The sequence below is a fragment of the Anolis sagrei genome, chromosome Y (genome assembly GCF_037176765.1).
Source record: "Anolis sagrei isolate rAnoSag1 chromosome Y, rAnoSag1.mat, whole genome shotgun sequence".
Classification (NCBI taxonomy): Eukaryota; Metazoa; Chordata; class Lepidosauria; order Squamata; family Dactyloidae; genus Anolis; species Anolis sagrei.
Genome location: NC_090035.1, coordinates 31,252,101 through 31,277,282, shown reverse-complemented (window position 1 = coordinate 31,277,282; position 25,182 = coordinate 31,252,101). Strand labels below are relative to the sequence as shown.

Below are 25,182 nucleotides of genomic sequence, written 5' to 3'. Positions count from 1 at the left end.
TCCCGTTGTGGCTCCCGCGTTCTCTCCTAATCTCGCGGTGTTTTTGTGTCCCCTTCTCTTCCTCTTCTCGTTGGCCCCCACCTTTTTCTCCCTCGCCGCTTCTCGTCGCTTCTCGCGATGCCTTTTCTCCTCGCCGCTTCTCGCGATGTCTTGGCGCGGGTTCCCGCGCGTTCTCTCCGCGCGCTCCCTGGCCTTAGCATCGTCACAGGCCAGCGGTGCGGTCACGCGGCTGCCCAGCAAGTGATTCAGCAAGTGATTCAGCAGCTCAATGAGGACGGCGAGGCTTCTCCAGGGACACCTCCCTCTCAATGCCACTCTCTGCCGCTCCTCCTGCCAGCCTCCTCCTTGTTCCCTTCGCTTCCTCTCAGAACACCCCCTCGCTTCAAGGTCAGTTGGGTTTATCTCCTTTGTTTATTTATTCACTTAGCCGCCTCTTCCTTTACAAGGTCAATCAAATCCGATTCGATCCTTCTCAGTTTTCCGTGTCTTTTTAATTAAATATTTAATTATTTAAGCGATATCTGCAGGTCTTTGCACTCCTTATTTTTGCATTAATTTTAACTTTAAAATTTGTGTATATATAGGGGTCCTCTTTTTTCTTTCCTGCCCCTTAATTCTTGATTAATTCTTGCTTTTTGTTTTTGTTTTATTTATTATTTTAACTTGTTTCCTTATTCTTTATCCTTGTTTCTCCGTTACCTCTTGTTCTCACTCTTCCCTTCCTTCCCGTCTTGACTCTTCTCTGAAGTTAAGTTCAGTTAAATTATATTGTTATATGTTATATTATTATTATTCTCTTAACTTTCTTTCCTTTAGTGTGGACTTCCGTTTCAATCCCTCCTCCTCCCTTTCTTCCTTCTTCCACGTTTAATATTTCTCAATCTCCCTTCTTTCTCTCTTCTTCTGGGAAAGCTCTTTAAAGATCCCCTTCGATACCCCTACTCTTACCTCCTCCTCCTTCTTTCCTTCTTTCTTTCAAAAGAGCATGTGGCTGGAGATATGTAGGCTTTTCAGTCTGCTGCGTTCTGGAGTGATCCGCCGTACCTCGGGATCAATACCGGGTCCGTTCGGAGATCTCCTCTTGAGGAGAAGACCCCCTTTTGGACCATCGGCTGACCCACCCGGTTTCGCTGTTCCCTCTGTTTCAATCCGCAGTAGGGAAGGGAGCTTAAGCTCTACCCGATCCACTCCAATGCTCACACACTTTGCAGAGCTCTAGTGTGTGCGTCTCTCCGCCATCTTCATGAACCCGGAATTTAAAAAAAAATTTAAAAAATTAAATATCAGCAAATTATCAGCAACAATAATTAATAAGAAAGCGGAATTGGGGCTACTAATAAAAACCCTTTCTACTCCACTCGCTTGAGGAGCTAAAGGGGAGAGGGGAAATAAGTACCCAAAAGGAAGCAAGCCTGCAAAAGGAGTGCTATCATTTGGTATCAAAATAACTGCGACTATTATTCCAAAAAAACAAAACTAGATAAAGAATACACAGGAAGGTCAAGGAAGTGGAAGCAAGGAGGACCAGGGAAGACAAAGTGCCAGGTGAATACTTGGAAGATGTATAATACAAGAAACAAGACAGAGAAAATGGAGAAGGGGGAGAGGAACGAAAAGAGTGAGAAAGAGCAGAAGGAAGAAAAAAGCAATACAAGGAGAATCTCTCTAGTAGAGGAACAAACAATAAAAGATATGCTGGAAAAGATGACAGAGAAGATGATGATGGAACTGCAGTCAGTTAAAGAAAAACAGGATGCGGCACAAAAAGCATCCCAAGAACAGATAGCTGACCTGAAAAGAGAAATAAAAGAAGAAATTGGAGGAGTTAAAAAGGAACTGACATCAATGCAACAAGAATTCAAAGAGTTAAAGATGGAAAAGACTGAAATCAAGAAAACACAGGAAGTTCTACAAGTTAAAGTCAAAACTCTAGAACAGAAAGCGGCAAGGCTGGAAGAAAAATGTGAAAGGATGGAGGCGAAGGAATTGGAGTTTCAGCTGAGATTAAGAAATGTAGATGAAGACCCAAAAGAGAACATAAGAGAGAAGGTAATTGAAATCTTGGCTGAATTCCTACAATACACGGACCAGGAAATGCAGGAACAAACAGATAGAGTCTATAGAGTGAACACAAACTTTGCGATAAGAAACAGAGTAGCCCGGGATGTTGTGGTGCACTTTGTGAGGAAATCCACAAGAGATGAAGTACTAAAAACAAATAACAGAAGAACGGTCTATTTCAGAGGGAAAAAAATCATTATTCTAAAGGAATATCCTTCCACGGTCCTGACGAAAAGAAGAAAATATAATTTCTTGACAGAAGAGTTAAAGAAGAGAAGGATAAGGTCTAGATGGGAACGAGAGGAAGGCCTGATGGCATCCTATGGAGACCAGAGATACTGGATCAAGAATATAGAAAGAGCAAAAGAATTTCTAGAAAAGATAAAAAGGGAAGAAAAGGAAAAGAATAAAAACACTACCAAAGGTAAATTGAAGACAAAAAACCCAGAGGAAGAAACAGGGAAGGAGGAGAGCGAGAGAGAGAAGGAAGAGCAGGAGAGGGCTGTGAAAAGGAATAGTGATGGACGAAACCCAAACAGTATGGAACAAGACGAACCCCAAGAAGAAACGACAGGACAAGGAGAAGTAGAGGAGAGAGAGGAAGAGAAAGAGGAAGAGAGAGAAGAACCAGAAGAAGAAGGAGGGGAAAGGGAAGAAGAGAGAAGGGAAGAAGAATATAAGCAATGAAGGAATTAAAATTATACTCTAACAATATTAATGGGTTAAATTCCCCAAATAAAAGAAATAAAGTCTTTTACAACCTGAAAAAGAAAAAGTTTCATATTATAGCACTACAGGAGACACATATAAAGAAAGAACACGCAAAATATTTAGAAAACAAAAGCCTGGGCCAAGCATTCATAGCCTCAGCACAGGAAAAGAAGAAAGGGGTGGTAACCTATGTCAATAAAGATATCCCAGCTGAACTAGTATTTAAAGATGAAGAGGGAAGATTTTTGGGGATAATTATAAAAATACAAGATCAGAAATTATTAATCTGTAATATATATGCACCCAATGACTCCAAGATAAAATTTGCGGAGAAATTAAAAAAGAAGATAGAGGACCAAAATTATGATCACTTAATAATTGTGGGGGGTTTCAATGGGGTTTTAGATAGGGATCTGGACAGAAGTAAGACAGATTACACTATAAAGAAATCTAAAGATAAAGGAAACCTCCCGATCACAATGATAAAAATGATGGGAAAACTACACCTGAGAGATATATGGAGATTAAAAAATGGAAATAAAAAGGATTACACATTTTATTCGGCAAGATTTCAAAATTGGTCAAGGATCGACATGATGTGGGCGACAACGGTAATATTAGGGAAAGTTAAGAGCTTAAGGATCCTACCAAGGATTGATTCAGACCATTGCCCTCTAGAGTTAAGGATAGAATTGGGAGAAAAAACAAAAAGATGGAGGCTAGACGAGAATTTGATAAAAAGAGAGGAAGATATTGAGAGAATTAGAAACAAATTAAAAGAGTACTTCGAATTGAATGATAATAGGGAGACAAACACAACAATTCTGTGGGAAGCAAGTAAAGCTGTAATGAGGGGCCACTTCATACAACAGAAAATATATAAAAATAAACAAAAAGGGAAAAGGAGGGAGGAAATCATGAGAGAATTAGAGAGGGAGGAGGATAAACTCAAAAAGAACCCTAAAAATAAAGAAATAAAAAACAGATTAGAAAATCTTCACAAACAAATAGAATACTTGGAATTGGAAGAAAAAGAAAAACAACTTAAATACACAAGGCAAAATTATTTTATGAATGCAAATAAATCTGGAAAATGGTTGGCGAATAAATTAAGGAAAAAAGAGAGAAATCCCATATTACAAAGATAAAGGATAAAAATACAATATACACAGAAGAAAAAGAGATCAGGAATCAATTTTTCAATTTCTATAAGAAACTATATCAGGATGAGAAGATTGATAGGGAAAAGATATACCAGTATTTAGGAAAGCAAAAAAATTCAAAAGATCTCAGACAAACAAAGGGAAATATTAAATAGAGAAATAACGGAATCAGAAATAAAAACAACAATAAAGAACTTAAAACCAAACAAAGTGCCAGGACCGGACGGGCTATCAGCAGGCTATTACAAAATATTCCAACAAGAACTTACACCATATTTGAAGAAAATAATGAATAATGCAAGAATAAATAAAGAAATACCAAATTCGTGGAGACAGGCCAATATAACAGTAATTCATAAAGAAAATTCGGACCCGGAGGATGTCAAAAATTACCGACTAATATCATTACTTAATGTGGATTACAAAATTTTTAGTAGTATCATGGCGGAAAGATTAAAAAAATTCTTGAATCATACATAGACGAAGATCAAGCGGGTTTCTTACCTAATAGGCAACAGAAAGATAATGTAAGGACGGTAATAGACCTGATTGAATACTATGAAATTTATCATCAAAAAAAAGTTATGTTTATGGCGATCGATGCCGAGAAGGCATTTGATAATGTTAATTGGGATTTTTTAAAATTTTTAATGAGGGAGATTGATGTAGGATACTACTTTCGAAATGCGGTGGAAGCAATTTATGAAAAGCAGGAGGCCAAAATCATAATTAATGGACATGAAACAGAAACGATTCAAATAGAAAAGGGAACCAGACAGGGATGCTCTTTATCACCCCTATTATTTGTCCTATCATTAGAAGTGTTGCTTAAAAGGATAAGAGAAGAAAAGACTTTGGAGGGGGCTAGAATACAGGGATTTGACTATAAATATAAAGCCTTCGCAGATGATGTTATCTGCGTCATAGAGAACCCAAAAGAAAAGACAGGAATTTGGCTGGAAGAAATAAAAAATTACAGGGAGGTGGCAGGATTTAGAATGAATCTAGGAAAAACAAAAGCAATAGTCAAAAACATTGGAGAAAGGGAAAAAGAGGAAATACAAAACAAATGGAAGATCCAAATTGTCCCAAAAATTAAATATTTAGGGATTCAGATATCGGCGAAAAATTTACAACTTCTACAAAATAATTATATAAACAAATGGAAAGAAATTAAAAAAGATTTGGACAGATGGAAAAATTCAAACTTGTCTCTATTAGGGAGGATCGCCTCTGTTAAAATGAAATTTTTACCCAAAATGGTATTTTTATTTCAGAACTTACCTATAATTAGGAACATGGAACTGATAAAAAGTTGGAATAGGGATATCACGAAATACATATGGAATAATTAAAAACCAAGAATTCACTATAAAAATTTAATAGAACAAAATGAAAAAGGGGGTCTGGCAGCCCCAGACCTGAAAACATACTTTGAAGCGGTGGCACTAACATGGGCCAGAGACTGGACCATGTTAGGAGAAAAAAGCTATTAACCCTGGAGGGGATAGACCTAAGAGCAGGGTGGCATCAATATATTTGGTACAAGGGGAAAGAAAAGGAGAAAAATTTTGGGAATCATTTCACGAGGTCTGCAATTTTAAAAGTTTGGGATAAATATAAACCAAAATTGTATAATAAAACACCCCTCTGGGTCTCTCCCCTCGAGGCGACACAAAGAAGGTGCCTTGGGTGGACTGAATGGCCCATATATAAAGAAATCCTAAAAGATAAACTTGGTAAGAAAGAATTAAAAGAACAACAGGAGCTAATCTTAATGGACAAAAACATATCATGGTTTCACTATTGGCAGATTAAGGAGAAATTTAAACTAGACAAAAAATTAGGATTTGCACAGGGCAATGAATTTTGGGATGGCATAATGGACACAGATAAAAAGCTAATTACCAAAATATACAAAAAAATACTAGATTGGTATCTGGACCAGAAGGAGGAGAAAAACTACATGAGAAGATGGAATGAAAATATACACAGAAATATCAGAAGAGAAGAATGGAAAGGAATATGGAAAAAGAGATTGAAGTTTACTTATGCAGTTGAACTCAGAGAAAACTGGGTCAAAATATCACAAAGGTGGTATTTGACACCCAAAAAACTGGGGAAGATTTATAATAACACAAGCACTACTTGTTGGAAGTGTAGAAGTAAAGAGGGGTCCTTTTTCCACCTATGGTGGACGTGCGAGAAAGCAAAGAAGTATTGGAGAGAGATACATAAGGAAATACAAAATATGCTAAAAATACAGCTACCCCTAAAACCTGAGATACTCCTACTAGGAATGTATGATAAAATGCTAGATAAGGATAAAGACAAAATCCTTTTCCTGGCATTGACAGCGGCGAGAATGTGCTACGCTAAAATGTGGAGACAAGAAGAAATTCTGGGTGAGAAGGAATGGATAACGAAAATGCTAGACATCAGGAACTTAGATAAACTCACCTTCCTACTGCTAAAGAATAAGGAAATCAAAAGGAAAGAGACTGATTGGAGTGAAGTTACAGAATACTTGAAAAACAAGAATAAAGAAATAGTAATATGAACTAGATAGACAAAGACTGAAATACGACTAAAAGAGGGAAAGAAAAACAATTGAAGAAATGTCCAGGAAAGGAACTGACAAGAAAGATTCCATGATGATACCAGGAGGTCAACATTTTTATTTCATATTTCTATGTTTGTTTCATTTTTGATTTTTGTATTTTTTGTACTTTGTCGATTTTTTTATGTCTATATTTTATATTTTATATTTTGAGGCCTGTCTTTATGTTATATCCCTCCCCCCCCCCTCACTTCCCCCCTTCCCCTTGGGGAAAAAGTCGTTCTATGTTTTTTTTATGTATGAAAACCTTAATAAAGAATATTTTATATAAAAAATAATAAAGAAATAAATAAAGAATTCTATCAAAATAAGTACAATAAGTACAACAATAACTACACTAAAAAACCCAATAAATCCTTCAAAAAGAAGAACATTAACGAAGAAAATAAAATAAACAAATAACAATAATAGGAAATGGCTGATAACAAAGGGGAGAAAAAGACTGCAACATCAAAACAGAACAAAACAATGACTTCACTGACATCAACACCACAACACCACCATCAACGCCAATTCCAGCAAGGAGACACTCAATACAGTCTGAACCCTCGCTTTTTGACCTGATGCAGGAAATGACTAAGATACAAGAACACATAGAAAAAAAAATAGAAGATAACCAGTTGAAGACACAGCAGAGCATGGAAAAACTATTTCAGAAAGAAATGGAAAAACTAAGACAGGAAATGAAGGAAGACTTGGCAGGGATCAAAAAAGAAATGAATGCTATCCAGGAAGACATAAAAGATGTTAGGAAAGACAATGCCATACTGAAGAAAAACTACGGTAAAGTAGAATATAAAATAAAGACGCTAGAGGCAGCAAACAAGAAACTGGAAAGGCAACAGGAAGTATGGGCCAGCAAAGAAACTGAATTTCAACTTCGATTTAGAAATATCGAAGAAAATGAAGAGGACTTCTTGAGAAAGATCGTGACTGGAATTGTTGCTGAGAATCTTAATATGACAAAGGAGGAAATAAATAGAGAAACTGACACCATCCAGCGAGTTAACTCTAATTATGCTAGGAGGAATAAGGTCCCCAGGGACATTGTGGTCAATTTCTGTCGAAAAAGTCTGCGTGACGAGATTATTAAGATGAAATCTAAAATCCAACCCGCATACAAAGGAAATAAAGTGATAATACTCAAGGAATTTTCTACAACATCAATGAATAAAAGAAAAAAATACTACTTCCTTACAGACGAACTAAAAAAACACAAAATTAAATTCAGATGGGAAAAACTAGAGGGAATCTCAGTGACATATAACGAAAACAAATTCTGGTTGACGTCAGAAGATAAAGCCAGGAAATTCTACAAAACACTCAAAAAAGATCTGGAAAAGGGACAACCCACCGTTAAAGATGAAACGCCCACAGAAATGAGAAATGAGACAAGGAGAGAGGAAAGAAAGGAAAAAGCATGGAGGAAAAAAGAGAAGAAAAGACCCAGACCAGACTCTACTGAAGATGACAAAGGAGAAAACGGAATGGGAACCGCTGGGCAGGACAATCAATGAGAACACGATGATGAAGAAATTGGCGATATATGTTAATAATGTAAATGGATTGAACTCGCCGAATAAAAGAAAACTAATTTTCAATGCACTTAAAAGGGGGGATTTTGATTTCATTGCTCTCCAAGAAACCTATATTACACGGAGACACAGTTTTTATTTAACACAGACACAATTGGGTAAAGAGTTTCACTCATTATCATCACAAAAAAAGAAGGGGGTGATAATTTATGTTAAAAACACTATAAATGCAACCTTTGCATTCAAGGTTGAGGAAGGCAGAATGATAGGGATGAAAACTAAAATAAATGAACAAGACACGCTCATCTGTAACATCTATGCCCCTACAGGCCCTAAAACAAAATTCATGAAAGAACTGAGAAAGAAACTACAAGAACAATCCTATGAAAATCTAATCCTAATTGGTGATTTCAATGGTGTCTTGGACTGTAATTTGGACAAAACAAACACAAACAGAAAAGACCCAAATGGAGGGAAATTACCGGCAAGCATCCTCCACTTAAAAAAAGAACTTTTTCTGAAGGATGTTTGGAGAGCAAGAAACTTGACGGAAAAAGATTTCACATTCTATTCTGACAGACATAATACTTGGTCTAGGATAGACATGGTATGGGCAACCAACTCCATGCTAAGTACAATAAATAAGATCAAAATACTCCCCAGAACCAACACGGATCACTGCCCGATATTAATTGAACTACAAGGGGAAAGTCACCAGAGGAAATGGAAACTGAATGAATTCCTGTTAAAATCAGACAAAGACATAGAGAATAACAAAAACCATATCAAGGAGTTCTTCAAGTTTAACATCAATAAAGAAACCAGTATCGAGGTAGTCTGGGATGCCTGCAAGGCAGTGATGAGAGGGCATTTCATCCAACAGGGGGTGTCACGAAACAAGAAAAGATATGAAGAACAAGCAGAACATAAGAAGAGAATAGATGATCTGGAAACAATACTAAAAAGAAGACCCGGAAATAAGAAAATCAAACTGGAACTTGAACTGACAAAGAAACAACTGAATTCGACTCAGCTAGAACAAATAGCAAAAAAATCTCAAATACACAAGGGTAAACTATTTTACCAATGCGAATAAGCTGGGGAAACTTCTAGCTAAAAAACTGACAAAAAGAAGACAACAATATTGTATAACGAAAATAACGAAAGAGGGGAAAAGCTACTACACAGAAGAGGAGATCAGGAAACAATTCACAACATTTTACAAAGAATTATACAAAAAGGAAGAAATAAAAATGGAAGAAATAGTTTGCTTTCTGTCAGAAGATAAGTTGGATAAAATAAAGGAAGTACAAAGCCTTAATAAACAAATAGACGAGGAAGAGATAAAAAGAACAATTAAAAATCTCCCCAATAATAAAGCACCCGGTCCAGATGGACTAACAACAATATTCTACAAGACATTTCAAGACGAGCTTGTCCCATATATGAAAGAGCTATTTAATAACATTCTACAATATATTACGAAGTGAACCCACAAAAAGAACTAGGCTTGCTATTTATCGACGCTGAGAAGGCATTCGACTGCGTCAATTGGAGCTTCATGTTGCAAATCATCAAGGAGAGGGATATAGGTTTCTACTTCACCAATGCAGTAAATGCTATATATTCCAAACAAAGTGCAAGAATTAGAGTAAACAGACACGACACGGAAAAAAATGATATTATGAGAGGCACTAGACAGGGATGCCCACTGTCCCCTTTACTCTTCATTATGATGCTCGAAATACTTCTAGATGAAATAAGAAGAGATGACAGTTTGAAAGGCACCAAGATAAGGAATGAAGAATATAAGCCAAAGGCTTTCGCGGATGACATCGTTTGTATAGTAGAAAACCCACTGGAAACCTTACAGAAGTGGACGCAAAAAATTGAAAAATATGGAAGAGTAGCCGGACTAAAAATCAATAAAACTAAAACAAAAATCCTAACCAAAAACATGAACAAAACCAAGAGAGAAAAACTACAGGAAATTTCACAATACGAAGTCTCCAGTAAAATAAAATATCTGGGAATACAATTGTCATCCAGCAACTCGCAGTTAGTAAAACATAATTTTGATCCAACATGGAAAGCTATTCAGAAAAAACTTGAAAATTGGAGCCAACTAAGACTAAGCCTCCTTGGTAGATTTGCGGTTGTTAAGATGAGCATTCTACCTAAAATGATCTTTTTATTCCAAACAATTCCCATCCTCAGAACTACCCATTGCTTCCTTCAATGGAAAAAAGACATTCAAAAATTTGTGTGGAGAGGAAAAAAGGCAAGGATCAAGTTTAAAATAGTAACAGATGCGGCCTAGGTTTACCAAACCTACAACTATATTATGATGCCTGTGCCCTATCCTGGGTCAGGGACTGGGCAACCCTTACAAAGAAAAAATTGCTAAATCTGGAAGGTTTTGACATCAGGAGGGGCTGGCACGCCTATCTGTGGCTCGGCAAGGCAATAATCAAAAAGAACTTCACCAACCATTTCGTTAGGGCCGCCCTCCTGAAAATATGGGAGAAATACAAGAGGAACTTCTAATAAAAGCATTGTATCAGAAGCTGCTTGAATGGAACACAGAGACAGAGCTAATTAAAGATAACATGATAAAATGGGCCAAGGACTTCGGGCACTCTTTTCTGCTCAGAGAATGGGAGAGTATCTGGAAGGAAAATATCAAATACACAAAGACAACCAATATAACGGAAAACTGGAAGAAAATGTTTTTCCGTTGGCACATCACCCCGCACCAACTCGCCAAATTCCAAAAAGGGACAAATAATAACTGCTGGAAATGCGGTAAACAACTAGGTACCTACTTCCACGTTTGGTGGCAGTGTAAAAAGGTAAAGAAGTTCTGGCTTGGGATACACAAGCAAGTACAAAGAATTTTACAGATTAAATTTGAATTCAAGCCGGAGTACTACCTCCTCCATCTGCTGGACTTCAACATGGATAAAAATAAGGATAAGTTATTTTACCACTTGACGGCTGCAGCAAGAATCTTGATTGCAAGCATGTGGAAAAAGAAAGAATTACCAACAACAGAAACCTGGCTGCTTAAAATAAGAGACTTGATGGAAAATGACACCTTGGCAAACTTAGTATTCGACAAGAGTAAGAAAAACAAGATAGATTGGCGCCCGTTAAGGACATTCCTAAAAGAAAGGAGAAACATATTGTTGCCAGAATAGTGAAGCGAAAGTGACAAGAAAGACAAGAATCACACAACGGCAAGCCCACGAACTCGATAACCCCGCAATCTAGATTGGAAGTCAACTTTGTTTTTTAAATGGATTCACCTACCACTACTTTCATCCATTCCTCTCACTCCCACTTCCAATCACCCCCCTCCCCTCCCCACCCCCCCCGTAGCAAACAATATTTGATGTATAATGAAAAACTGTTAATAAAGGTATTTTTTAAAAAAGGAAAATAAAAAAAAACATTAATTTGTAATATCTATGCGCCCAATGGTTCCAAAACTAAATTTATATCAACCTTGCAAAAGGAACTCCAGGAAGTAGAATTTGATAACTTAATTATTCTAGGTGACTTTAACGGGGTCATCAATAGCAAATTAGATAAAACCAAACCTAATAAAAAGAATAAAAAAAGAAGAGATGAGTACACTTCCTAACAAATTCCTAAAACTAAAACAGGAGTTTGACCTAGAAGACGCATGGCGCATTCATAATGAGGATGTGAGAGACTATACCTTCTTCTCAAACAGGCATAGAGGATGGTCTAGAATAGACATGGTCTGGACCTCCAAAACAGTAACCCCCAAAATCTCAAAAATTAGAATACTACAGAGAGACTTATCAGATCATGGAGCCATCGAAATCATATTTAATCAAACTTCTTTACACAAAAGATGGAGATTAGGTGACAGCCTCCTTAAAACAGAAGAAGACATAATAAAAAATACCAGACTGATTCAAGAATTCTTTAATATCAATGACACCCACGACATTAAAATTGAAACTCTGTGGGACACTTGCAAAGCTGTTTTGAGAGGTAATTTCATCCAACAAAAGGCAATCAAAAGCAAAACTATATGACACGAAACCCAAAAATTAGACAAAAAGATAGAAAAAGCTGAAAGGGAATTGAAACTCAAAGGGGAAGACACAGAAATAGAGAAAACCTTAGACCGAATAAAAAAGCAAAAACATCAACTAGAACTAGATCATCTGGCAAAATGACTGAAATTCATAAAACAGAAGGAATTTCAGAACGCAAATAAACCAGGCAAATGGCTCTCTCAAAAATTACGGAAGAAAATACAGTCAACGCAGATTACAAAACTAAGAATTAATAACAGATAACCACAGATAGAGACATCCTGTAAGAATTCCAAAACTTCTATGCGAATCTATACTCAGTTAGAAGAAATATCTGAATACATCTCTAATCAAAAACTTGATAAAATCACAGAATCTCAAAGAGAAGCTATAAACAGGGAAATAACCCTGGCAATAAGGAAATTAAAACCTGCAAAGACCCCAGGTCCAGACGGCTTCACGGCCATCCTTTATAAGACAATGGCAAAAGAAATAATACCATATCTGAAAAAGCTATTTAATAAAATCATGGATGAAGGGACCTGTCCACAGACATGGAAAACAGCAAATATAATCATAATACATAAAGAAGGGACAGAAGAGACGGATCTAAAGAACTACAGACCGATTTCCCTGCTCAATTTAAACTATAAAACTTTTACAGACATACTTGGAGAAAGATTGAAATGATTCCTACTGAACTGGATAGATGAAGACCAATCGGGCTTTTTACCGGGCAGACATATAGGCGACAATCTGAGAAATATACTAGATGTGATTGAATTTTACGAAACACATCACCAAAAAGAACTGGCCCTAATGGCTGTCGACGCTGAAAAGGCCTTTGACAACCTAGGCTGGGAATTCTTCAAAGAAATACTTAGAGAATTGGACATAGGCCATAATTTTTGAAATGCCATCGATGCTGTTTACAAAGAACAGAGGGCTGTACTCTGGATAAATGGACAACCATAGAAAGAAATATCAATTGAAAAAGGCACCAGACAGGGGTGCCCACAGTCACCTTTGATCTTCATCATGGCTTTGGAAATTCTATTAAGAAATATAAAGAAAGACAAAAATCTGACCGGACTAAAGGTAGGAAGACAGTCATACAAATATTGAGCCTTTGCAGATGACTTGATCTGCATCATAGAAAATCCAAGAGAAAACATATTAAATTGGCTTAAGAAAATAGAAGAGTTCGGGATTCTTGCAGGTTTTAAGATCAACAAGAAAAAAACAATGATATTGACAAAGAACATATCCAAGAAAAATCAGGAAGAGTTAAAAGAAAGCACCGGATTACAAATCTCCACGAAAATAAAATACTTAGGAATACAACTAACAGCTAAGAACTCTCAGTTGTTGAAGAATAACTACGAGGCAAAATGGACGGAGATAAAAAAAGATCTGAAAAATTGGAACAATTTAACGCTATCTCTACTGGAAAGAATTGCCACGATCAAGATGAACGTCCTGCCAAAGCTGTTATACCTTTTCCAAAATGTTCCGATAATCAGAAACAACAGACTATTTAATGAATGGAACAAAGAAATATCAAAGTTTATATGGAGGGGGGGGAAAAAACCGAGAATAAAGTTCAGACATATGACAGACAAGAAAGAGAGAGGAGGGCTAGGGCTACCAGATTTCAAACTCTACTATGAAGCTTGCGGCTTAAGGTGGATAATAGATTGGATCGCACTAAGAAGGGAAAGAATATTAGAACTAGAGGGCTTTGACCTAAGAATAGGTTGGCATTCGTATTTTTGGTACGACCAAATCAAGAAAGAAAAGAACTTCAAAGAGCTAGTCAAAGAAAGCATGATTAAATGGGCATCAAACATCGGAAGAGAAATGAATCTGACAGAATGGGAGAAATTATGGACCAAAAAGATCAAGTATACCTACTCGACAGACCTAAAGGAAAATCAGATCAAGATGATGTACAGATGGTACATGACTCCCCCAAAATTAAGCGTAATGTACAAAAATTCCCAGAACAAATGTTGGAAATGCGAAACGCAAGTCGGAACTTTCTTCCACGTTTGGTGGACATGCCCCAAAATGAAGACCTTTTGGAAGATGGTACAGGAGACATGTGAGAAAATATTTAAGACAAAGATACAGCTAAAACCAGAGTATTTCCTGCTAGGACTAATAGATGAAGAACTGGAACAGGACCGAAACAACGATATCCTATTTACATATCTTTCCACTGCAGCGAGAATGGTAGTAGCAAAAAAATGGAAGCAAAGTGATCTCGCAACGAAAGAAGAATGGCTAAACAAAATCCAAGAAATTAAGGGCACGGATAAATTAACGTTCGCCCTTAAATAATCTTATGGTAGACCAGTTATAAAGACAAACTGGAAATTGGTGGATGATTTTCTCACCGAAGAAAACAAACTGAAAAAATAACAAAAAGAAAAGGAATAGTGAGACATAGGAATGCAATATAAAGAGATAGGAATTAGAAGAAAAGAAACATCAAGATGACAACAGAAGTGGAGTGGAAGATCTTCTACAGACATAAGGAAGCAGAAGAACAGAAGATATTTGGAGAAGAAGATTGGAAGCCGACAGAATACCCCCCCACACCCCATTCACACACCCCTGCACACTCCCCTTTCCCCACTTCCCCCTCCCTCCCCCTACCCTTTCCCCCTTTTGAATGGCTATGTATAGATTGGCCATCACCACCCTACCCCTTGATTTTATGTACAAGTAAAGAGAAAATGTATTTAATAAAAAATATATGTAAAAAAGAAAGAAACTCCAATTAGTCCAGCGGGAGGCAGCCAGTGTACTCACCGGAGCATCATACAGGGAGCACACCACCCCTCTGTTATGTCAGCTCCACTGGCTGCCGATCCAATTCTGAGCACAATTCAAAGTGCTGGTTTTGACCTACAAAACCCTATACGGTTCCGGCCCAGCGTATCTGTCTGAACGGATCTTTCTCAACGTCCCACTTCGGAGCTTAAGATCTTCTGGGGAGGCCCTGTTCTCGGCCCCACCTCTATCACAAGTGAGATTGGCGGGGACGAGGAGCAGGGCCTTCTCAGTGGTGGTCCCTCACCTATGGAACTCACTCCCCGGGGAAATTAGATGGGCGACATCCCTCCTTTCCTTCAGAAGGAAATTGAAGACATGGATTTGGGACCAGGCGTTTGGAAAATTTGGCAGATAAATAAAGGACTACGACAACGGATAGGAATAGGCAATGTGGAATGAAGTATGGACTCTGAGTTGGCAAAAGCTGAGTATGACATTGGTTATTGATTGTGATATATATTGATTGTTTTAATTATTATAACTGCTGTTTTTATGCGTTTTTGTATTACTGTGTAGGCATCAAATTGTGCCTGTCTGTAAGCTGCCCTGAGTCCCCCTTCAGGGGTTGAGAAGGGCGGGATAGAAGTACACGAAATAAAGAAATAAATAAATATCTTATAAAACTTGCATTAAAGTAAAGGTTTCCCTGGACATCAAGTCTAGTTGTGTCCGACTCTGGGGAGTGGTGCACATCTCCATTATTAAGCTGAAGAGCCAGCGTTTTCCATAGACGCCTCCAAGGTCATGTGGCCAGCATAACTGCATGGAGTGTCATTACCTTCCCGCAGAAGTGGTACCTATTGATCTACTCACATTTACATGTTTTTGAACTGATAGGTTGGCAGAACCTAGGCATAACATTCCTTGAATTCAAACTGCCAACTTTTCAGTCAGCAAGTTCAGCAGCTCAGTGGTTTAACCTGCTGCAATACCAGGGTGCATACTGCTATCCATATCGGTGCAAGCAAATTGCAACTTTGTGGAAGAACACTTAAAGGCCGCCAATGATGCTATGACCACAAGTGGAGCCTTTAAAATGGGGAAGATACTCTGAATTCATCCTGCAATTGACAATGCTGAGATAAAGTCTGGTAAAAGGGAATGAATGGTTAAGGTGTAAATGGGCACCTGCTCCCGGAGCCACTGTTCCCGCTCAAAGTGCTTCTTCCTCCATTTGGCCTCCATCTCATTCAGCTGCTCCTCGTTCTCATGGTCCTCCTCACCTTCTCTGTGGAACAGATCCATCTGAGAGGAGTCATCTAATGGACACATAGACAGTCAGTTATAGCTGCTCCGGTTTGAACACCAAAGCAAACCTGTAACTACAGAAAAACTCAGTAGCAGGATGGAGAACACTTGGGACAGGGTACAAACTGCACCTCTGAAGTAGAGTGGCGATAGGAGGAGGGGGGGAAAAGGAGGTAAAACTCAGGGGATGTATTAAGAAATCTCAGTATAAATGGCAGAACACAGACTCATAAGAAACTGCCTTTATAGTACATGTGTTAGGACTAAGATGTTGATGGAACGGAGGCTTACTGCATTAGGTCAAACCCATGGCCCTTGAGTATCATATGTAATGAGGATATTTATTTATTTATTTACGACATTTATATGCCGCCCTTCTCACCCCAAAGGGGACTCAGAGCGGCTTACAAGGTATATATTACATACAATATATTATATTATTAGCATATTACAATATCAGCATTAAACATTGCTATATTGCAAGTCTAAGCTCCAAACTGCCAAAGAGCTTAAAATTCAGCTCTAGAGTAAGGTCTTTTTCTGTGCTACAAAGATTTCAAGTGCAAGGATTTGTTGGGCAGGTGCGTATTAACAAAAGACTCTCCCCATAAATGTACAGCAGAATAGCTTATCAGCAGCAGCATAACCCAGCATCAGTAGCCTAAAGTGATTAAAAAGAACAAAATGACACAAACCAATGTTTTGTCTTCCATAGGAGGCTTTTCTTTGTAATAAAATAATATGGTGTAGTAAAATTATTGTAGTAAAATAATATGATGGTGCTGTCCGCCACCACATAAATATTTATTTATATTTATTTAACGTCTGCAACAGAGTCCACAAAAAGCGAACCGTGAAGTAGCAAGGGAACATTTACAAGTTTTTTATACTCCCTTCGTTGCTTCCATGCTGGGCTTCTTTCTTATGCAGATAAACAGCTTCTAGCTTCGCTTTCACAGAGCCTCCTCTCATAACGAACTTATACTGGAGCTTCACACAGTAGCTTTTTACACATAGCAGCCTTTATACTGGAGCTTTACACATGTGGCTTTACCTGGAGCTTCTCTCACCAAAGCTTCTCACACCAGGCCTACACACATTTGGCCTTCTCATAGACTAAAGCCTACCCCACACTGTGAAGCCTACCTCACACAGAGGCTTCTCTTGCAGACTAAGGTCTACCTTACACTGTGAGGCCTTCTCACAGACTGAGACCTTTCTCCCCCTGAGGTTTACCTCAGACTGACGGCGACTAAGCTAGAGGCAAACCTGCTTATATAGAACTGTAGCTTTTGCTGAGTCAGTGAATCCATTTAACCCTTTCAGTGCTTGATTCACATTTTTGTAATCAAAAATACCTAGTTAATTTTTAACATTTCTGACAGGATTCAAGGCAAGTTAGTTAACTATGCAATCCTAAATTAGAATTTCCAGCCTTGCATATGAGACCAGAATGGTTGTTAAGCTTACAGAAACATCTACTAGCCTGTTAGCCATTTATTGCTAAGGGAGCTTTCTGAATCTTAAGCTTCCATGCTTCATTTCTGATCAGCCATAGTCTTAGCTAGATGGTATGTCAGATAATGCTAGATTTAAACTCTCAGCATGCCTCAACATTGTCAATGATACCTAGAGTTGTGTGGAGTATTGGTCCAGCATCTCAATCCTATATTTAGTTTTTAAAAGAGCTTTATCTGACCCAATATGTTGCACTCCAGAGCAGGATCCCCTCTGACTTTAAACACCACACAGATAGGTTAAAATAGAAAGTTAATTGAGGGTAATATAAACCAAAGCAATAAAAAGTAATCCACAGTAAAAGGTAATCCAATTGAGTAGAAAGAAACAGGAACAATTAATCCAAAGAGAAATAGTCCAAAAAAAAGTCAATGGAACTAGATACTTGATTTCAAAGGCAAATAACAGCAAAGGCACTTCATCCATTAATCAAACAAAGACAAGAGTCCAAGAACCTGGCATGAAGAACTTAACATGGATCCAATGTTGCTTCATCTGAAGCTAGATTCCGTACCTGGAACTTATATCCCTGCCCTATTTCCCAAACTGCTAGGAAACGATTTTTTCTCAATTTTGGTTTCACTTCTAACTTCTGCTGTAATCTGTCTGAGTGCCGCAATTGCTGACCTGTTTGTCTTTGCTGACTAAAAACACTTCCCCTGTTCAAGGCTTCACTGCTATGAAAGGAGCTTAATTAAAATCTTCAAGTGGAGATAACTGACCAGGGAAATGCGGTGCAGAACCTTTCCCAAGCTCTTACAGCAATACAGGCCTCTGTGACCCATTATCTAAACTGCATTCAGGCTCCACATCTCCAAAACCAGGCCCAGGAAACAGACCATCATCCCCATTACCTTCAGGAACATTTTAATGGACAGCATCCCCATCTTCATCAGGGAAACCAGCTTGAACATAAACATCATTGTCATTCCCATGATCCAAAGCAACCTGATCATCAGACACCATCACAGGCTGAACAGGCTGACATACAACACAGTCATTATGAAGCCCTACTAGGGGAAGCAATCCCAAATTCCCAGAGAGTAGTTTGTTAATCTTTCTAAGGCGAGATGCTGGAAGAGTCTACTATTTACATCACTCAAATGTATACTTTTATGCTGGTCTCCTTCAGCTTCAGCTTCTGTATTTCTTTAAAATGTATCAAAACTAGAAAGATTTACTTACACTTTCTTCTTTAGTCCTTCACTTTGTCTCAACATTTCCTCTTCATCATCAACTTCTGATTCATCTTCACCCTCTTCTTCGTCTTCTTCCTCTTCCTCCTCTTCCTCCTCCTCACTCCCTCCTGTTCTTCCCCCCATTTGCTCTTCTCATCCTGACAATCCGGAAAATATTGCATTCAGAAGTTCAAATAATATACGGGGACATCCTTACTGTTCTTTATTACTCTCTGCCATTTCAACATCATGGAGGCAACAGATTTTGAGAGCTAAGCAAGGTCAGATATGGTTAATATTTGGATAGGAGGCCACTAACAAATCCCAGAGTTGGTAGGTGAGCCTTCAGAGGAAGGAACTGATAAATCCACATCTGATTCTTCCTTGAGTAAGAAAATCTTATAAAGTGGAGTTGCTATAAGTCAACAAGGGAACTTTAAGGCATATACATACCATTTCAATTACTCTTTTATTTAAAGAACATCATTAACAGAACTGCATTGTTTGAGAGCACCTACAGAATCAGGTACTGAGCACAGAACTGAGTGTCAATGGGACCAGAGGGGGAAATTTTAAGCTTGTGAAAATAATCATAAAAGAGCACAGATCTAATCTGCTGAAATCTTAACAATGTTTTGAATGTTTAGGGGCAGGAACCTAGATATTTCCAGAACTAGCAAAGGTACCACTATTAAAAATAAGAGAACAGCTTGCACTCTGCCACTAAAACTGGAATCCATTCTTGTGTGAACAGACTTTTATTTATTTATTTACCCTATTTACACCCTGCCTTTCTCAACCCCATAGGGAACTCAAGGCAGCTTACACAGAATCATAGAGTTGGAAGAGACCTCATGAGCCATCCAGTCCAATCTCTAGCCAAGAAGCAGGAAAATTACATTCAAATAATAATAATAATAATAATAATAATAATAATAATAATAATCCTTATTTATATCTCGCCACCATCTCCCCAACAGGAACTTGGGGCGGCTTACATGAGGCCAAGCCCTATCAACAAATTACAGCAAAATAAAACCAAAAATACATGCATCAAACAACATCATAATTACATAAAACATATGAAAACATTAACAATATAAGATTACAATAAACAGTCACAGTGACAATGGGTGACTACATGTGCGAGAAAATGATTAAAAAACTGATTAAAAACATGGGTGAGATAAAATTGTCTTCCTGATAATTTTACATTGCCCTATCTCCCAGTGTTTTAAAATTTTTATCTTTGAATTTGGCCCTGCCCAGTGTAATTCCTTTGGGTTTTAATGATTGATTTTATATTGCTGTGTCGTCTATTATATTGGTTTTGCATTTTATGTATTTTATTTTTTGGTTTTGTTATGTTTTTGTGTAATATTGTGTTTATTGTAGTGATGGGCAAGGCCTCATGTAAGCCGCCCCAAGTCCCACTGGGGGAGATGGAGCAGGGTATAAATAAAGTTTTTTATTATTATTATTTATAAAAGGAGAAGCAGGTTATTTGTGTAGGGGGGCTCATTAAAACGAGAATTGTGAAATAGAGCTTTCCCACTGGGGGGGGGGGGGCGTATACTCCAATGACAAAAAAGTTGAGGCTGAGCAATAGTATGAGGTTGTATACCTACTCACCAAAGGCGCAGTGGAAGAGCCAGGTTTTAAGATTCTTTTTAAAGGTTTCTAGGGTAGGGGCTTTCCTTATCTCTCCAGGTAATGAGTTCCAGAGTTGGGGGGCCACAGAGGAAAAAGCTCTCTCCCTTGTGCTCACCAGGCAAGCTTGTGAAACTGCCAGGGGTGAAAGAAGGGCCTCCCCAGAAGATTGGAGGTCCCAGGCTGGTTCATGGAGGGAGATACGGTCACAAAGATAGGCAGGTCGCAAATCGTTTAGGGCTTTATAGGTGATAACCTGTACCTTGGGACTGGAAAATAAACGGCAGCCAGTGGAGCTCCTTAAACAAGGGAGTAGACCACTCCCTGTAACTAGCCCGTTATTAATCTGGCTGCCGAATGTTGGACAAGTTGTCATTTCCGGGTTGTCTTCAAGCGTAGCCCCACGTAGAGTGCATTGCAGTAGTCCAGTCTAGAGGTAACTAAGGCATGGACCACCATGGTCAAGTCAGACTTCACGAAGTAAGGTCACAGTTGGCGCACGAGTTTTAATTGTGCAAAGGCCCTCCCGGCCACTGCTGAAACCTGCTCATCAAGCGTCAGCGCTGAGTCCAGGAGGAACTCCAAACTGCGGACCTGTGCAAGCACCCTTGACAAATGGCCATCCAGCCTCTGTTTAAAAGCCTCCAAAAAAGGAGCCCCCACCACACTCCGGGCCAGAGAGTTCCACTGTTGAACAGCTCTCACAGTCAGGAAGCTCTTCCTAATGTTCAGATAATGTTCGCATATATATGACAACAATTCAATGCAGGGTTAACATACATTCATAAAAACAAATAAACAATTATGTTAAAATACACATTAAAAACATATCAAAACCTTAAAAACACTTATTAAAGCCACATTAACCAAAGTGTTTGATACAACCAACTTGTAAAGCTTCCCTTTAATAACCGAGGAGGGTTACATTACTCACTTCTTCACTGTCAAAAGCAGTTACAAGCTGGAAGTCTTTAAATTCACCCTCTTCCTCCTCTTCCACTTCCCTGCAAATAAACGAGTAGGAGGTTAAAAGAGGGGAAAGGATGCTTATGGGACATCTGGAATGTAACAGCGGTCAAATATTCCAGTTGAAGCTTCTATTTAACCTGCCATGAGAGAAAAAGGTAAGAATACAAAAATACCATGAAAGGGAGTCTCCTATTCATAGAAAGCATCCAAGATGTCACAGCGTTCAAACAAAGCATGGCCAATCTTGAGGGGTGATGAATGAATTACTTCTTCATCGTGTATGTGAAATTGCACATATGGTATTGCCTGTGCAGCCAGTTTCAGACAAAAGGAACATCACGTAGGCACAGCAAATACCATACATACAAATTTCACAGAATACCACTCAAAGCAACACGGTTACTGGTAAGCAACCATTATTTTCATGTGCAGATGCAACATAGTCTGTCGAATATAACTCATTTCCCTGAGGTGAAATGTAAATTGTCAGGGGATGTGAAAAGCTGCCCATCTCCAGCCTCCAAATCCTCACCTCTCTGTCCCCTGTGACATCAGCGCCCCTCCCCCAGCACCAACGGCCACTCTGGGGCCAGAATAAAGAAGGGGAGCCAGGAGGACGTTGCCATCTTGTCCCCTGTGACATCAGCACCCCTCCCCCAGCACCAACGGCCACTCTTGGGCCAGAATAAAGAAGGGGAGCCAGGAGGACATTGCCATCTTGTCCCCTGTGACATCAGCACCCCTCCCCCAGCACCAACGGCCACTCTTGGGCCAGAATAAAGAAGGGGAGCCAGGAGGACATTGCCATCTTGTCCCCTGTGACATCAGCACCCCTCCCCCAGCACCAACGGCCACTCTGGGGCCAGAATAAAGAAGGGGAGCCAGGAGGACGTTGCCATCTTGTCCCCTGTGACATCAGTGCCCCTCCCCCAGCACCAACGGCCACTCTGGGGCCAGAATAAAGAAGGGGAGCCGGGAGGACATTGCCATCTTGTCCCCTGTGAGGGAGGGTATATAAGGGTTAAACCAACGGCCACTCTGGGGCCAGAATAAAGAAGGGGAGCCAGGAGGACTGTCAGGTACCGGTTTCCAGGCCTTGAGTCTTGGCGCAAAAAACCAGAATCCTGACATGGAGTGCTGATAAGAATGTGCAGCTGGTGGCCTTGGTGGGAAGCAGTCAGCATTTGGCGGGGAATATTGCGCGGGATTCTCGGCCGGCGGGAAAGGGGAATTCAATTGTGAGGGAGGGTATATAAGGGTTAAACTGTGGCTGCAGGCCAATCCTGGCTTTCTTCGTGTATGAATGTCTAGCAGTAAAAGTTCCTGATTGATTACGGATTGGCGTCCTGTGTCGTTATTGGGAGCGGCTGCTGTGAGCTTACATTAAGCCAGGATTGCCGGTACCATCCCGCGGCTGCGGTGAGGTACCCTTATGGAACGGGAGCAAATTCCAGCAGCAGGGGAAGAGCCGGACTCCCCTTTTGAGAATGCGGAGGAGGAGCTGGAGAGAGTAGCTGCCTTGGCTTCATCGACTGCTTATGCCCGGCCCTACGGAGTAACCCAGAGGCGAGTGAAGGGGACCGAGGTGGCAGCGAGAGAAAGCAGTGGGCTAGAGTTCCCCTCCCCGCAGAGGTTGGAGTATCTGGAGGAAAAAGTGGCATCCATGGAAACCACCATGGAAACCACCTTCGCAGTGATGTCGAGGGTGATGGAGCGGCTGGCCCCCTTGATAGAGGAATCACAACCCCGAAGGGAATCGGTGTGGAGTGCAGGGGAGAGGAGTGACCGGGGACCCGGAGCACGGCCTAAAACGCAGGCGAGTTGGAAAACTGGGGCAGAGAGTGATGAGGAGGAAGGACAGCCGCGGGGACTAACGCTAACATCCCAGCAGACGCTTCTGGTGCCCTCGGCCGGAGCCGGGCATGGCACAGGGTGGCACGGATTGCCCCTGGAGCAGCATTGGCTCCAGCGAGGACCACCGCGAGAACCGGGAGAGGCAACCCCTTGTCCCTCACCAGAGGAGGGAGGAGCTGCGAGTCGAATTTGGAGGTGAAGCTGGGAACCTCGATTATTTATTAACCATGGTGAGGGGATACCTAGAGGACAACGCACCCACTTTCAGATCGGACGCAAGCAGAGTACGGGCAGTGGGTGTCAAGAGACATCAAGGGGCGACACTGCAGCAGCCGAGAGCCAAGGAGGAGAGTCGGAGGGCGGAGAGAGACACGATCGGGAAAGGCCCAGCCAGAGGACCCAAGGAGCAGAGAGGCGGCTGTTTTGTATGCGGCCGTTTTGGGCATCGGGCTGCAAATTGTCAGCAGAGGAAAGGGGGGGATTCCCCTCAGTCAAAGTTTAAACCGGCCACTGGGAAGAGAGCGGAAGAGAGCCTCCCTCACAGGGCCCCAGTGGGGAATCTGGTGAGTCACAACCCAGGGATGTTAGTATTCCCGATAAGACTAGAAGGGGAGGGGAAGTGGGCCAGCTGCAAAGCCCTCATGGATTGTGGCTGCTCCAGGAACATTATGACCCCAGAATTGGCAGATGAACTGAAATGTGAGAAGGCCGTCTTGCCAGCCCCTATAGCATTCTCACAGCTGGATGGCTCGGTAGCGGCTGGAGCCCCGGCGCGATTCGAAGTGGGGGAAGTGCAATGCAAGATAGGGAATTGGGAAGGTGGCATAACATTTGTGGTATCCCTTATAACAACTTACAATGTGATATTGGGGATGCCGTGGTTGAGGGAGGCAAACCCACGAATCAATTGGAGGAAGGGCAGCCTAAGCTTCCAAGGCGAAGAGAAGGGGGAATGTTATAAGGGGGAGGGAAGCACGACAGATGGAGTGCAGGAGATCCCTCCCGAATATAGAGACTTTGAGGATGTGTTTGATGAAAAGGAAGCAGATCAGCTTCCTCCCCCAAGATGGGTCGAGGTGAAAATCGAGCTCTATAAAGATGCTAAGCTGCCAAGGAATAGGCTATACCCAATGTCGGCTAAGGAGATGGAGGAACTGAGGAAATACATCGATAAGAACTTAGCCCGAGGGTTCATAGTACCATCTGAATCCCCATTGGGGGCCCCAGTGCTATTTAGGCACAAAAAGGACGGCTCATTGAGGTTGTGTGTGGACTATAGGGGGCTGAACGCAGTGAACACAACCAACAATTACCCATTGCCTCTAACCAAGGACTTACTGTCGAGACTGTCAGAGGCAAGGGTGTTTACGAAAATTGACTTGATTGAGGCCTATCATAAGTTGCGCATACGGCCTGAGGACAGGTGGAAAACAGCTTTCTCATGTGCATTGGGGCATTTTGAATATTCCGTGTGTCCCTTCGTATTAAAAGGCTCTGGGGGGGCATTTATGCAAATGATTAATGAGGTGTTGCACCCGCTACTGTACCGCGGAGTGTACTGCTTTGTGGATGACGTAATTATATTCAGCCGTGATAGGCAATCCCATGTTGGTGAGGGAGGTACTCCAGAAGTTGAGGGAAGCAAAGTTGTTTGCAAAGCTGCCAAAATGTGAATTTAATAAGGAACAAATAGATTTCCTCGGATACAGAATCTCCTGGGGAGGAGTGGCAATGGATCCTTCAAAGGTAGAGGATGTCAGG

At 40.3% G+C, this 25,182-nt stretch overlaps 1 pseudogene; it reads right to left on the bottom strand.

Moving 5' to 3' along the window:
* The window catches only part of LOC137095579 (claspin-like), a 138,548-nt pseudogene that overhangs the window by 71,738 nt on the left and 41,628 nt on the right, over positions 1-25,182 (bottom strand).